The 16,768-nt window shown below is 47.6% G+C and overlaps 1 protein-coding gene across 7 annotated transcripts in view; it reads right to left on the bottom strand.

Moving 5' to 3' along the window:
• The window catches only part of Erg (ETS transcription factor ERG), a 223,881-nt gene that overhangs the window by 31,712 nt on the left and 175,401 nt on the right, over positions 1-16,768 (bottom strand). The window lies entirely within an intron of this gene.

The following is a 16,768-nucleotide window of genomic DNA, read 5'->3' as shown; positions in this document are numbered from 1 at the left end:
GCAATAAGACAAACATATCTTTCTATGAAAAAGTGTGCATGTGTGTGCGCACGCGTGCGTGCATGTGCACACATGCACAGGAAAGTTATATTTGAGAGATACAAGTCTCACAATTTAACAGCAAGTAAAGAAAACAGTTTAAGGGGATGCAGAGAGGGTTCAGCAGTTAAGGGCACTTGTTGCTCTTGCAGAGAACCTAGGTTCAGTTCCCACCACCTATATGGAGGCTCACAACCATCTGTAACTCTAGTTTCAGGGGATCCTACACAGGTTTCCAACCACTCAAAGCCAGACCAGGCATTCACATATACACATGCATGCATAACATACATGCACATGAAATACATTGTTTTTCGCAAAGAGGAAAAAATCCAGCTTCATCAGAGAACAAAAAAATGTTGTGGCTGTCTTCTCGGATGGTGACTAGCCCACGGATGCTGGCTAGCCCACGGATGCTGGCTAGCCCACGGATGCTGGCTAGCTAGGCTCTGGATGATAGACAATGGGTACCCCCACACAGGAAGGATGTGGGCTAGCCCACGCAGACGGCTAACCTGAATCACCACAGCAGTGGTACCTCTGTGCGTTGGTTACATTATCTGTGGTAGAATTTTGGAAACACTTCTCGGGTTCTACCCGACACATGCGTTTCTATATTCCTGGAAACATTAGACACCTATGAACTCTTTAGATTTTCACTCTAGCGTTGAAAACTTTGCTTCCATGTCCCTAGGGCCCTTGTTCGTTCCCTCCAAGCACTGTGAGCTGCAGCTTGGCATGTAACTTGTAGACTCACAGGCTTGCTACGAACTTCATGTTTGAGAAAGGTAAAACCATGTAAGGCAGGTAGGTAGACAGAGCTATCCTCTGAGCAAGACGGAGCTGAAATGCCACAGTGAAATTCATTTCTCATCCATAGGCCTTGACAGGACTGTGGACAGGCAGGGCTGGCTGAGGGCCCAGTGCCCCAGAAAAGTTTTTTGGTACCAAGTACTTGGAAACACAGACTTCTTCCCAGCATCACTTGCTAATGCATCCAGGAGCAGAGAAGCTCTGTGCTGCTGAGCAGGTAACAGCTAGGGCTACACAGGGATGACGTCCTACCACGCGCTGGGAACATACAGCCCTACAAGTTGAATGCTCACCACTATACTAACACGGAGGTGACTTAAAAATAGTAACTGTCCGCGTTCCCATGGAGCAGGGCCTGTGTCTTCCCAGAGCTATCTACACATGCAGGATTTCTGCTCGATGCTATAATATTTTCCTGGCTTCAAACCTTTATCTCCACAAGACTCATCCTACTATCAAACTACAGAGTATCTTTACTTGAGACAGTTTCCTGATCCTTTGGAAAATCTGTCAACCAAGTGCAGTGTGAATGTTTTGGTGTTATGTGCCTCAGAGAGAGAAGATTCGAGGGCAAGAGAAGTTAAGAACTTGGTTCTTTGGGATGAAACTTTTTTGACAGTGGGTGGTACTCAGGGTGTGAGAGCAACATCAGACACGATTGTGAAGTCTAAATATAATTACTTGCTCATTCATTTAGGCAACTTATTGAGTGTCTACTGTATAGCAGGCACTAACAGTTTTTTCTTATCTAGCAAAGGAATTAATCACCTGAAAGGTGAAGGCCAGAGAGATGAGGCTTTAGGGGTTTAACCACCTCGCTCCTTATTATCACCTAAGTGTACGTGAGTGTGTGTGTGTCTGTGTGTGATTGTCTGTGGTGTCTGTTGGTTTGTGTTGGTGATCTGAGTGTATCTGTGTCTGTGAGTGTATGTATGTATATCTGTACACACAGATATGTCTGTATGTCTTCATGTCTCTGTGTGTATGTGTCTCTGTGTATGTATCTGTGTCTGTGTTGTATGAGTGTATATCTGTGTGCATGTCTGTGTATGTCTGTGTGTCTCTATGTCTCTGTGTATATGTATGTGTGTATCTCTGTATGTGTGTGTCTCTGTGTATATGTCTGTATATCTCTGTGTATGTGTGTGTATGTGTCTGTGTATGTATATATATATATGTGTGTGTGTGTGTGTGAATGTGTTTGTGTATGTTGTGTCTTTCTGTGTGTGTTTCTGTGTGTATGTGTTTGTCTGTATGTGTATCTGTGTGTCTGTGAATGCACATATATCTGTGTGTGTTCCTATGTCTGTATGTGTATCTATGTATGTGTGTTGTGTGAGTGTATGTCTATCTGTGTGTGCATGTCTATGTGTTTCTTTATGTTTCTCTGTGTGTGTGTGTGTATAGACACATGAATGCCACTGCATATATATGGAGGACAGAGGACAACCTCTGGTGTTAGTCCTCATCTACTTCCTTATTCAAGGGAGGGTCTCCTGTAGTTTACACTGAGCATATTACAGCTGCCCCAGAGTTTCTTAGTCTGCTATTTGGTCCTTCCTCATGGCATTATAGATAACACACACACATTCTGCCCTCCTGTCTCTACATGGGTTCTGGGGATTGGACTCAGATCTTCATGTATGTAACAAGTGCTTTGCCCACTGAGTCACATCTTCACTCCCCTTTAATTACTGACAGTTTACTTTTCATATCTGCAGACAAGAACTCCATCCATGGAATATGGGAGTTCTTCTATGAAACAAGGTAGACACGAGACACCTTTACCAAATCTGGATGAAATGGGTCCAAACTATATATAACTAAAACAAAGTCAAAGCAAGGACGATAGATGTTGAAATAGGAGGATCACAAATTTGAGGATCAGCCTGGATGACATAGTGAGTTTGAGGCCAGCCTGGGCTATGTAGTGAGACTGTCTCTAAGCAAGCAAGCAAACAGCAATAGGAAGCCTTTAGCTAAGTTGCTTTGGTTTTCATGCTATAACCTGCAGGTATAATTCATGTTAATGTGTTTCCAATTCCATCCTCCATCTTAAAAAAGAAAAGTCTAATGAAGCCAGTAGACTCTATTTTCAAAGTTTACATCTTATAAATAGATATAAATAAAATATATAATGTTTTACCCTGAAGCAGTTATTTTGACTATTATAAGTTTTTCACTAAGAGAACTCTTAACTCTGAGAGGAAAGGTCTCGCACGGCCCCCTGAAGTGGCTTTTTAACAAACACTGACTGGGTGGAGCCCCTTGGCTCTCATAACCATCATGTTTGTGATAATGTGTCACAGGAAGACCTGCCATCGACCCCTGGAAAGAGTCCTCACTACAGCTCATCCGGTATCACGGACATCCTACGGAGGTGGCGATCACACAGAAGACAGGCTGGAGAGGTTAAGGACACTGGCTGTTCATCCATAGGACCCAAGTTCAATTCCCACTCACGCGGCTTCTCACAGCCATCTGGAACTCCGGTCCTGGGGGCAGGTGTCTGGTGTCCACTGACTTCCTTAGGCACTGGGCATGCAAACAGTGCACAGGCACATACACAGTGCAAAATAACTGTACAGGTAAAATAAGAGGGAGGAGGGGTGAAGGTGCCCTAAGAGACAAGTCACAACAGAAGCTGAGTGGCCAGAACTCACAGCCATGCTTCCCCTGCACAGGGGGATGGGAAGAGACTCTACTTTGAAAGACAAACATCTCAATATGAAGTAGACAAGAACTCCCTGCACCTCACGTTATTAGAAATTAAAGTCTGCACTGTAGCCCTGGAATGCTGCCCTAGCCTAGGGATCTAATCACTCCCTGGTATACCCTGAGTGCAGCAGTGACGCGCGTGCGAACCGGGGCCAACCAGAAGAAAGGAAATCGTTTTTCAGAGACATCTATTCAGATATTACTTTATATAAGAAAAAGTAATCTTACCAGGACCAGAAACAAGAAAGTAAGTATTTCCTTTTAATGCCTCACAGAGACTGGGAGAGACGGCTTAGAGGTTAAGAACACTGGCTGCTCTTCCAGAGAACCCCAGCTCAATTGTCAGCATGCATTAGGCAGATCATAGTCATATGCTACTCCAGTTCCTGGATGCCTGACACCCTCTTCTGGCCTCCACACTTCCTCTGGTCAATCTACACATAAGAGACACTGTTGGACGAACTCTCAGAAGACGCTCTTTCTTCAGTATTGAATATTTTCCAAAACTTCTCCCCCTCAGAGAGGAGCAGGATGGTCAGGACGTGTTATTTAGTTGACTGGGTTGGGGGCACCCGTGTGGACGTGAGGCAGAGTTCCTGAGAAGACTCTAAGAAGGCACTGCCTATGTGGACACATATGATCTTGACGTTTGGTTGAAAGAGTCTCTTGGCTCTGCAGTTGGATGTTGTCCTTGCTCTGTGAGATACATGGTCCTCAGGGATGGTGGGCTGACACACGGGAGCATGGAGAAAATCAGGGCAGAGAGCTCAGGCTGAGAGGGCTGAGTGGGAGCGAACCTGACTGAGATCACCGGCCTGTGAAGAGATGGTCAGAGCCCGGAACAGACCACAGGCTGCTGGGCAAGCTTCTGAGCGGATGTTTATGACTGATTGGCATGCAGCCCAAGAAGAAAGCCCCTTTCAGATGTCTCCACACACACATGGTTTTTTAAGAAGAGGTAATAAGCCTGGAAAAACACACTGAGGAATATAAAATGAGGTCTTTGGGTCTTCGAAAAACAAAATAAACTTGGCATCTGCGATCTATTTTCTCATGTTGTGTCTGCTTTACAGCAGGGCAGACTCCATCATGGGACTCTCTCACAGGAAAATGGCAGAGCCATGGCCATGAGTGAGACAAGCGTGGCTGTCGTCCATCCTGTGTCACCTGCCACCACCCTGTGGGTGTTAACAGCCCTCATTTATACAAGAATGTCACCTCGCCATGTTCAAACCTGAGCTCTCTAGCCACCTTCCACCTTTGGCTCACCCTACCTTTGGGACAGCTAGAGGACACGGGCCCCACACACAGGCCAGGGTCAGCTAAGGTGGAACCCAGGAAATGGAGGCATCTTTGTTTTGTGTGGGTAGAGGCAACCCACTAAAACTGTCAAGTACCTGGCTGTCCTTCACCTAGCTCTCTCAAATTCCCCTTCACAGAAAGGTGACCTTCCATTGCTTTGTTCTTTGTCCCACAGCTGTGCTTTCAATGTGTCCTTGCTGCTAAGATAGGGTTCCCCTTCTCAAAGCCAAAGCCAAATGGGCCAGGCCCATCCTGCTCTAGACCTGAGCCACAGGGAGAAGCACACTGCTCAGTTGTCCAGCAAGCAGGGGCTGGGAAACTGCCCGCTTTCCTTCACCCACAAGTGTGCATGCAGCCTTCCAGACCAGGCACCACCTCGGGGGCAAGGGTACATCAGTGTCCCTGTCCTCAGTGGGCCAGACTGGACTGGAGAAGGCCTCTTTAGTTTACATGATAGAATGACCACATGCTAGAGCAGAGGAGATAACTCAGTCAATAAAGTGCCTGCCTTACAAGGATGAAGAACTTGAGATTGATCCTCAGAACTGAAGTGGAAAACCAGCACAGGAGAGGTAGAGATGGGGAGATCCCTGGGCTCACTGCCCAGACAGCCTAGGCTCGTGGGTGAGCCCCAGGCCAGTGAGACAACCTGTCTCAAATTATGAATCAAGTGAATGTTGCCTGTAGAATGATATCCAACATGAGGAAGCATGTCTGACTTTTACATGTATTTACATATAGGGGTGCCTATACACACAAATACACACATACACATGTACATGCATACACGTACACACATATGCACATGCACACATGTGCACACATGCACATCACACACACATGCTCACATACATTCTACATCCTTACAACTTCTCTTCTTGTGCTCCCTCTCCTTCCTCTGCCTTCAGTGCTGAAGTCTCTGCTCTAAACCACTACACCTGCTGTACTCACCTGCCAAACTCACTTCTAGGGTCTCCATCTCTAGAATGAATTCTCTCAGTGTCTCTGAAACTGATGAATGACCGAGTGGACTGATTTCTAGTAAATCTCTGCAGGTAAACCCCAGGATGCTTCCCTTACAACTAAGTTAGGAGCCCTTATCTGAGAACTAGGAAACCAGTGGTGACTGTGGTTGACTTTGACTGAGTCACCTTCATCTCTAGAAAGGGCTGAACGTTATCCTGAATTAACACAGCAGCATGAGCAGGTATATGTGTGTGTATACATGCATGTGTGTATCATTCTACAGGCAACGTTCACCTGATTCATAATTTGAGACAGGTTGTCTCACTGGCCTGGGGCTCACCCACGAGCCTAGGCTGTCTGGGCAGTGAGCCCAGGGACCTCCCCATCTCTACCTCTCCTGTGCTGGTTTTCCACTTCAGCTCTGAGGATCAATCTCATGTAAGTGTACATGGGTATGTGTGTAGGTGTACATGCATGTATATGTACATGCATATAGATGTGTGCATATGTATATGTATGTGTACACATGATTATATGTATGTGTGTGCATGTATGTGTACATGTGTGCATAGGTATACAGGTGTGTACATGTGTATGAATGTGTATATATGTGTGTATATATGTATGTGTTTGTATGTGTACACATGATTATATGTATGTGTGTACGTGTGTGTGTGCATATATACATATGTGTGCATGTGCTGCTGGCACCTGGTTCTTCACTGTACCTCAGTAGCTCTTCTGTTTTCCATCACACAGCTTCCTGCTTATAACTGCCTATTAGAATGTCACAGTCTCTAAATACCTTCTGCACTGTTAGGTTATATAATACAATAAGAACATGGTGCTGATGGGTTGAGGAGATGGTTCAGTTAGTAAAGTGCTCACAAGGACCCAGGTTTAATTCTCAGATCCACACACTTTAATAAAGATTCATGGAGATACAGAAAAGCTCAATTTTCAACTTTTTCTTAAGAGACAAGGCCGTTGCCATGAGTGGACCACCATACTTACCTCAAACAGGGCACGCCAAGGATGAGCCTCAGGCTCAGGTCCCACTGGAGTGTAACTGGAGGTGAGTCTCATGCCCAGGTCTCACTGAAGTGTAATCCACTCTAACCTCCCCGAAGCCCCTGCCGAGTGCTAATCAGCCAAACCACCATACCCAGGTTTCACAGTGTGAATGGAAGCAAGTCCCCACAAAACGTATTTTTAGGGCTCCAGACAAGGAGTGGATTGTCTGGCCAGCTCTGGGGTAATTTGTGGGTCTGTTTTATTTCTGAATCAGATGCAGTGGAAAAGCTGCTTCAGAGCCCATGGCCCGAGCAGCGGGTGGGGCTCTGTGTGATTCATGTGCGACTCCAGGCTCAGCCTGAACCATACATGACTGTCTTCTCAGCTGCAAGTTATTTTTACTCTGGCTAAATATTCTCTTACACCTGGGATCTCTGCCTCTTCTGAACAGCCCTGTTCCTACCCCTTTCTCAAGCAGCTGAAGTCAAAATTAATTAATCGCTAACTTGACAACAGTTCATTCTTTGTCTCCCAGAAGGGGCTTGACATTTCCCGGCTAGTTTAATTATTTAAATGCATGCCTCTATTTATAGCTGAAAATGGTTATCAGCGAAAACAGTGCCTCATTTGGGTCCTGAAAACTAGAGGGAAATTGAAACTCTGTGGAGGGATTATCAGTGGGGACTAGAATTCTACAGAATGTAACTTGTAGAGTCCTGAAATGAAGACCTTACATAGCATCTCCATTTTTAGTTTATTTAGTTTTGTTTGAAATACATTTTTCAGAAAGGAAAGAAATCACTGAGTCACCATTCTGGGGTTCTAAGGTATGTGTGTGTATGTGTGTGTACACATATATGTTTATTCGTGTGTCTCTGTGTGTGCACACATGAATGTGTGCATTTGTGTGCATCTATGTGTTTGTATGTGTACAAGTGTATCTATGTGTATTTGTGTGTGTCTATGTCTATGTGTCTGTGTATGTTTGTATGTGTTTGTATGCATGCATACATGTGTGTATATTTCTGTGTGTGTGTCTGTGTGTATCTCTCTGTGTGTATATCTCTGTATATGTCTGTGTATATGTCTGTGTAGGTCTGTGCGTGTGAGCATGTATGTGCATGCATGTGAATGTGTCTGCATGTGAATGTGTCTGTGTTTATTCCTGTGTATGCATGTGTGGCATATATAGTGTGCATGTGTCTGTGTGTATGCATTCCCTGTGTATGTATGTAATGTATGGTGTGCATGTGTGTATACATGTATTCCTTGTGTGTGTATGTCTCTCTGTGTGTTGTTATATATGTTGTACATGTGTCTATGTGTGTTTATGTATGTGTCCTATGTATGTCTGTATGTCTGTATGTGTGTGTCTCTGTGTATGTAGTATGTATGTCTGTATGTGTTATGTATGGTGTGTGTTTCTGTGTGTGTGTGTGTGTGTGCAGTGTGTGGTTTATGTGTTGTGTTTCTCTATCTGTATTTGTGTGATATCATGTACATGTGTGTGCATACATGTGGAAGCCAGAGGTCGTTACTGGGTGTCACCCCTCAGTCTACTTCCCTCTTGTATGTTGAGGCAGGGTCTCTCACTAGGACCGACAGCTCACGGATCAGGCAATGCTACCTTGCTAAGGAGACCTAGACAGGTCCTACCTGTCTCTGCCTGACCCAGGGCTGAGATCAGAGGAGTGCCCTATGCTGGGGGCTCAGCTTTTACCAACCTCAGGTCCTCGAGATCGCACCAAACGCACTTTGCTGGAAGATCTCCCATCCCCAAGCTCTGCATTTTTATATTTTAAAATTTGTAAATTCTGATCAACTGAAAGGACTTCACTTTCAAGTCAAAAAAATGCCAAAGGTAGGCCCCTTCTCCCTAGCAGCAGCTTTTTGGCAACCCCAGGGAGGACACAGTCTCATGTCCCCTCTTTTACATAATGGTGCCCATGGGAACAAAGATGACAGGGAGTGGAGGAGAAGGGAGGAGGGAGGTGAGGAAGAAACAGCAGAGCCTGCGCACCCTTCCAGACCCAGTCCTTCGTTCAGCATGTCTGCATCACTTTTGCACCTTCACCAAGACACTGGGTTCCATGAAAGTAAAAGGAGGCAGTGTATCAGGTCCAACCATAGCCAGCGTGGGGTGGCTCCTCGCCGAGCTAATGTGCAGAAACCCAGTATGATTAAGCTAGGTGGACACTGGGAGAACACTAGCGTACAAGAATAGAGCTGTCATCCTGGAGGTGTGGCCGCCCACACAAAATCCCAGAGCTTGTGGGGCAGAGGCAGAGGCAGAGGCAGAGGCAGAGGCAGAGGCAGAGGCAGAGGCAGAGGCAGAGGCAGAGGCAGAGGCTGAGGCAGAGCCAGAGGAGCCCCCCCAAGGTAGGCTAGGGTGAGCTAGTTGGCAAGTTCTCGGTTCAGTGAGCGACTCAGCCTTAGTAAGTAAAGAAGAAAACAACAGAGAAAGATATCTGATATCAACCTCTGGTGCTTACACATGGTAAACCAGCATTCCTAATAAACGAGAGAGAGAGAGAGAGAGAGAGAGAGAGAGAGAGAGAGAGAGAGAGAGAGAGACAGAGAGACAGAGAGAGACAGAGAGAGACAGTGAGAGACAGAGAGACAGAAAAAGACAAAGACAGAGAGAGACAGAGAGAAACAGAGACAAAGAGAGACAGAGAGACAGAAAAAGACAAAGACAGAGAGACAGAGAGACAGAGAGACACAGAGAGACACAGAGAGACAGAGAGAGACAGAGAGAGACAGAGACAGAGAGACAGAAAAAGACAAAGACAGAGAGAGACAGAAACAGAGACAGAGAGACAGAGAGAGACAGAGAGAGAGACAGAGGAAGACAGACAGAGGCAGAGAAAAAAACAGAGACATAGACACACAGAGACAGAAAGAGACAAAAACATACAGAGACAGACAGAGACAGACACTGAGACAGAGCAACAAAGATACAGAGAGAGGCAGAGAGAGACAGAGACACAGACACAGAGAGAGGGAGAGAGAGACAGAGACACAGACACAGAGAGAGGCAGAGAGAGACAGAGACACAGACACAGAGAGGCAGAGAGAGACAGAGACACAGACACAGAGAGAGGCAGAGAGAGACAGAGACACAGACATAGAGAGAGGCAGAGAGAGGCAGAGAAAGTCAGACAGAGAGACAAAGAGACAGAGACAGACAGAGACAGAGAGAGGCAGACAGAGAGTGACACAGAGAGACATGGAAAGAGACAGAGACAGACAGACAAAAGTGACAGAAAGAATTTGTGCCTCAGTCATGCAAGCACACAGCAGGAAGCTACCCTCAAAGAACAGGAAGCAGGTGCTCACCAGACACCAAATCAGCCGGTGACCTGGTGCTGGGTTTCTCAACCTCTGGGAATAGGAGGAATAAATACACTTCTGCTGTTTACGAGCCACCCAATCTTGGGTATTTCTGTCACAGACACCCAAGTGGACTAAGATACCATTACTGTTAGGAAAAGCTACTCATTGGAAAATCTCCCAGTGATGTGCCAGCCGCAGCCTGGAGGGGCAGCCGAGCTCAATTAGGAGGTAACTTGCTTGCCAATTGAAGTCAGAGCCCTGAGGCAGAAGGGGGCAAATGCAATTAGCCCAGGAGTATCACTGCCCCCAAATAATGCCAAGAGCTCCCCAAGTATGAGAAAGCATATGTACAGCATAACCCAAGCTGGAAAAGAAGCCAGGCCTGTGGTTGGCCTCTAATATTCATCGTGAGTTGGTTACACATAAAAAGAGAGTTCTTGGCGTTAAAAGCCTGTTAGGAATTAATTGCATCAGGTACACAAAGCACCAATTCCAACACAGTGAGAGACAGAAACTGTAATGGGTGTGCACCTGAAACAGGACTTCCAAGTGTTATTTCTAGCTCATCAAGCATCAGTGAAGGCCACTGTAAAGGGTCCACCTGGGGGCTCCTTGTCACATTTAAGACTTTCAGGTGCAGTGCCCATGGGGGACACAGCAGGGTCAAAGATGAGCACAGATCAAACAGCTGGCCGTGACCTGATTAGGTCAAAGTAAATGGTTTTAAAACCTACAACACAGACACGAAACCAGGGAGAAGAGAGGCACACATCACTCCCCAGAGACCTGGAGGCCTCTGGCAGCAAAGAAAATGTCCCTATAAGTGGGGAGGCCCAGAGGGAATGGGGGGAGCTGTGAGGCAGGGGACAAGCTATGATGGATGGGTTGGTTGGCTATACAACCTCCAGAAAGTCAGAGAAAGCACGAGTCTAACTGTAATCACGCCCTCCTATAGTCTTACTGAGGAAACTGGACATCCTCTATCCTAACATGCCTCCTAAGCTCTCACAGTGCATTACAGAAATGTTGACCAACGGTGGCTTTTGCCAACCATCTCTCCCAGTGCCCTGCAGCAGATCTCACATTCAGCTCTGTCATCGTGGGTCCTAGGCATTCTCTGGGTTGAGAACATCTGTTGACAATCTTTGGAGATTTTTTTTGTCATTGTTACTTGCATGTTTTAGACAGAGTCTCAAGTAGCCCAGGTGGGTCTCAAATCTACTGTGTATCTTAGGCTGGCCTTGAACTCCTGATCCAACTGCCTCTGCCTCCTGAGTGCTGGGATTATAGCCACCCTGATGGTCCTTGATGGTCTTAGGCAGCTGTAGGGCTTAGGGCTGTGTGCATGGGAGAGAGAAAGGTAGGGACAGAGGGAGGGGGAGAGGAGGGAGGGAGGGAGGGAGAGAGAGAGAGAGAGAGAGAGAGGAAGAGAGAGGATGAGGGAGAGGGAGGGATAGAGAGGAGAAGAGGGAGAGGGAGGGAGGGAGAGAGAGGAAGAGAGAGGGGAAGAAGGGGAGAGGGGGAGAGAAGGGGAGAGGGGAGAGGAAAAGAGGGGGAAAGAGGGAGAGGGGGAAAGGGAAAGAGATGCAGACAGAGATACAGAGAGAGTCAGAGACAGACAGAAGTGACAGATAATTTTACCCCTCACACTCTACCACCACCCAGACTACCACGAGCTGCATTCCCCTTCACAGACTGTACGCTCCCACAGCTCTGTCTTCATGGCTGTCCACAGGGACAATGTTGCTGATGAAGTTCACAGTAGGCTTACACACCCTGAGCATGTGGCGTCAGAACACTTTTGAAGTGGGCAGTGCCATCTTGCTCAGTACTCTGTGACACCAGCATCCTTTGGCCTCCATTCCCAGATACATAGGAAATTCCCAAATGCCTGCTACACATACACACTCTCTCTTTCTCTTTCTCTCTCTCTCTCTCTCTCTCTCTCTCACACACACACACACACACAACTTTCAGACTTTGTCAGCCTCCAACTAGATTAAAAAAATTCCCCGTTCTAGGACTCATTGGTGGAATGGGTGAAGGTTTGCTCCACCAATGGAGGCAGGAGAGCCTGACATTTTACTGGTATTGGTCAGAGCCAAGTCACAGTGTGAATGCTGTCGCCCAAGAGGAAGCTGGACTGTGAGCCCAGGGTGCTGCAGAGCTCTGGTCAGTCTGCAGCGTGCTTCGTTTGTAGTCTCTATCCTGTCCTGGCTTCCTTCCTGCCTCACACAGTTCATCCCGGTAGCAGGGCACACCACCTCCCTTTTCAGCCCGCAATGCCTCTCCCTGCCCTTGGCCACTCTCCTCCTCTGCAGAGCACCCCCCAGTACCCTGTAGGAGCATCAGGTTCTCAGCCTCAGCACAGGCACCAGGGAGTCCTGCAGAGCCGGAGCTCTCTCCTTCGCCTGCAAGCATCCAGGCTGGCTCCACAGTGAAGCTGATGTTCTTCACAGGCATGCTCTGCAAACTCACGTCTCCCCACTCCTCCTCCTGGTCACTACGTATGGACAGCCCTCTGGCTGATCACAGGGCCTTTGCACAGAACATTCCTTTAACCTGGGATATTCTCCACTGTGTAATCAAGAGGGATCTTTCTTTGCCATTGGGTCTTTAACCAAATGCTGTGTTCTAAGTGCGCTGATCTACCCTGCTGTGTATTTTAGTAAGTCAGCTGATCAAATGGTGGCCTTCTTCCTTTAGAGAGCCAGCAGCAAAGGATTTGATTGCTATGTCTTTAGAACGGTGACTGTGTATACAGTAGGTGCTTAAGAAACTCAGCTGAATGAGGGACTGACTGTACATAACCATCAAGTCTGAGTTCACAGGGCCAATCGAATGGCCCACTCCCCTTTCGATGACCCTCATCACACTTCACAGGGCACGTGGCTAAAGTGGTATATCACGAGGCAGGAAGTGCGGTTCAGTTGGTCACGTACTTGCCTAACACGCCAGAGGTGCGAGGTTCAGTTCCCAGTACTTGATTAAATCAAGTGTAGTGGCACTTCCTGTAATCTCAGACACTTTGAAGGTGGAAGCAGGAACGGCAAGAGTTCAAGGTTACCCTCAGCTACACCACACAAAGTCTAGCTTTTAGATACATGAAACTATATCAAGTTAAATAAAAAAAATACTTCAAAATAACGCATCAAAAGCATCTCGTTATCCAGCCACAGGCTGGAGGGAGGCGGGTCCCAGGTAATTTCTCTTCCCAGGCTGCTCCAAGAGAGGCAAGACCCAGGGAACATAGTCTCTCACCTCTCTGACTCTGCCAGGTTTGACAGAGTCCTTAGCGTGAGTTACCAGACTCGCTTCCCCGTGCGGATGGACAGACAGACAGGCCTCCAGCACAGCCGCCCTCCCTCTACTTGCGGAGCTGACCCAACCCGGCTCACTGGCCCTGCACCTGGATACTGGGTTCTTGTTTCTCACTTCCCTCAAAGGTGCCCAAAGCAGTGCCTCTCAGCCACCAGAACACCGGAGTGCCCTGTGCTGTGCAGACTCAGCCCACATCTCTTGTGACCCCAGAGCCTGGGGATCTCGGTAGGCTGAGCTCTTGATCCCAGGTCCTGGCTCAGGACCTCACTTTGAGAGCACCACCCCAAGGAGACCCTCGTCTGACAGAATGAATGAGTTCATGCCTCCAAGAGGTTGGGGGACAGGCCTGAGTGTGGAGCGTCCATCTCGGAATCCCAGCTTCATGAAATGCAGGAAGCTGTGGGTCCTTAGGCAAGACACCAATGGTCGTCATCAAGAGAGTACGGAATATAAACACAACGACTACTTTCAATCCATAAAATGAGCAAAAGCATGTAGTTTGAAGAAAAATAAGATAATTGGAAATAATCATAGTAAGTGAACACGTCTTTCTCAAAGAAGCTCACGTTCTCTCTCATTTGTGGTTCTTACAGATTTTGTACCAACAAATAAAACCACGCATGCACACATGACAAGAAGTGTAAATCTTACTGTCCAGATTGGCAAAAGACTGTGGAGGAACAAGAAGGGGGTGACGGGTATGTTGGTATATGCTGAATATACAATACACATTTCTATGAATTTTAAAATAAAAGCAGAAAAGCAGAAGAAGTAGCATCGCAGGTGGCAGGAAAAGGCACGGCCCACGGCAGCTGTGGATCTGGCTGCCTGGACCAGGGGTGCACAGAGCTGGGGCACGCAGCCTGCCGGGCAGAGCCTCAGCACCTGGCGATGGCAGGCAGTTGGTGTGGCCACGCCTTAGGGCAGACTAGCTCTGGCCTCCATGGCCAGCCTAGAGGGAGCCATGGATACCTCGCTGCAACTGGAGTTGTGGGAGGCTGGCAGGTGGGAGAGACGGGTGCACCCGGGACCTTTTGTGTACAGTGCTAGCAGCTGGTTTCAGTTTTGTACACCAGTGGGCTCCTTCCTGTCTTGCAAATCCCAGGAGGGTTCCTCGGAGGGACGTCTGAGTGAAGAAGGGAGAGACACAGAGCTACCACTGAACCCCGAGGCTGGGATGTGATGGCCAGTGTCTGCAGGACAACTTAAAACTAGCTTCTGTCTGCAAGCATCCTGATGGGCAAGCCAAACCCACAGGGGCTTGCCCGCTGGCTCCCACACCAGCAGTTCCTTTCTCTCTGCTGTCCATTTATGGTGTTTTATAGGGACCATGTGAATGGCTACACTGCTGACACTGACACCTGAGTCTTATTTCAGAAGCTTGTTAGCAAAGAGGGCCGGAGGTTGGGCAGAATCCTGCCACACTGTCCCTCTCTCCTGCCTCCTATCTTCTTCTTCCTCCTCTGCTGGTTCCTATACACTGACTGACTAGGGACAGACCAAGAAAGCCAGAGCAGAGGCTCTGCCCCATGGGAATAGAGGTGGGCCTTGCTCTGGCAAGAACAAGGCTATAAAATGCAGGTCTCTCATGTCGCCACTTCAACAGCTGGGCCTTGCCATTTCCATAGCCAAGGTACAAGTTCTGAACTTGAACCTGGCTTCAAAGGGTCTCTCTCTCTCTCTCTCTCTCTCTCTCTCTCTCTCTCTCTCTCTCTCTCTCTGTGTGTGTGTGTTTGTGTCAGAGAGAGAGAGAGAGAGAGAGAGAGAGAGAGAGAGAGAGAGAGCACAGGAAGACTACCCCATGTAAGCCCAGATCAGAGGCAGTTAGGAGAAGGCACTGAGCTAAGGACCAAGAGATAGAGGCGGGCCAAGTCCTTGGCAGACCTGACAGATGCAGGGAATCAACCCAGCCACGCACTGAGCCTTCCTGTTGCCACTCGTATAGGTGAGCCATGCCCAGTTCTCAGCTTCTAAATGCTGAGGCTCTCAGTGGATGACGGGCATTCCTAAGCCCTGCCTCCACTCCAGCAATTTGTAGTGTGGTACAACCCACATTCTCACTACTTAGAAGACAGAGGCAGGAAGATCCTGAGTTCAAGGCCAGCCTGAGTTATATAATGAGACTCTGTCTCAAAGAATCACAAATAAAAAGCAACCAAGCAAGCAAAGAAACAAAACGTCAAGCATGGATGGAAGCTAGATGCACGGAAATGACCACCTTCTCGAGGAGTGGGCCAGCTGATGACTGCCCGCCTTCCCACGCAGCCCAGCAACCGTGCCTCTAACAGTTCCTCGGAGGTGCTGTGATTGACACCTGGTTTAATATTGCACTAGCAGCTGACGCAATGATTTCCAGCACTTATGAAACACAAGGCTTTAAACATATTTAGCAATGGGACACATGTGTAACAAAGAGACCCTCTCATAGCCTCAGCATGAAAAGCATTCTGGATGTCGAGCCCAGTAATGTTGGTTTGTATCCAAACTCCTTTTAAGTGGCGTCTAGACTGGCCAGCCAATCAACGCCTGCTCGGCGGTTTCCTCGCCCATCAAATGGGAACAGGCATTCCCCTTAGATCGGGGGATCAGTGATCTGCTAGGTACAAAGGGGCTTTGTATTCCTGAAGCACAAGGAAGTGGAAACTGTTCTTAGGACCTTGTATATAAATGGAGATTGTAGGACATTCAAAATAAATCATACTGTCTTTTTCTAAGAGTTTTACATTCATTCCCATGGATATACATGGAATAGTATAGAAATGAATGCTACTACCCATCTCTCTCTTCCTCTCTCCCTCTTCCTCCCTCCTCTCCCTCTCTCTTTCCCTCTTCCGCTCTCCCTCTTTCTCCCTCTTCTTCTCCCTCTCTCTCTTTTCCCCTCTTCCTCTCCCTCTCCCTTTCCCTCTTCCCTCTCTCTCTCCCTCCCTCTCTTCTTTCCTTCCCCTCCCCCTTTAAAATGTCATGCCTTAGTATATATATTACGGAAGTCTAAGGACATCCTTAAGAGTCCACCTTCACCTTGAAGCTTATTTAAGACAGGGTCTTCTTGTAGTTCAACAGTGTTTATGTCAGATAAGCTAGCCCACAGGCCCCCAGGGTGCCTGCATCACTTATCGTTGCAAGAGAACGTCTATCACAGGCATAGGCTACTATTCCTAGCTTTATGCAGGTTTGTGGGATTAGAATTTAAGTCTTCATGCTCAAGGGACCAATGCTTCACCCACTGAGCGATCTCCCTAGCCCTTGCACTTCTTTTCAG

This window comes from Apodemus sylvaticus, chromosome 15 (genome assembly GCF_947179515.1).
Source record: "Apodemus sylvaticus chromosome 15, mApoSyl1.1, whole genome shotgun sequence".
Taxonomy (NCBI): Eukaryota; Metazoa; Chordata; class Mammalia; order Rodentia; family Muridae; genus Apodemus; species Apodemus sylvaticus.
This window is presented reverse-complemented; position numbering and strand designations above follow the sequence as displayed.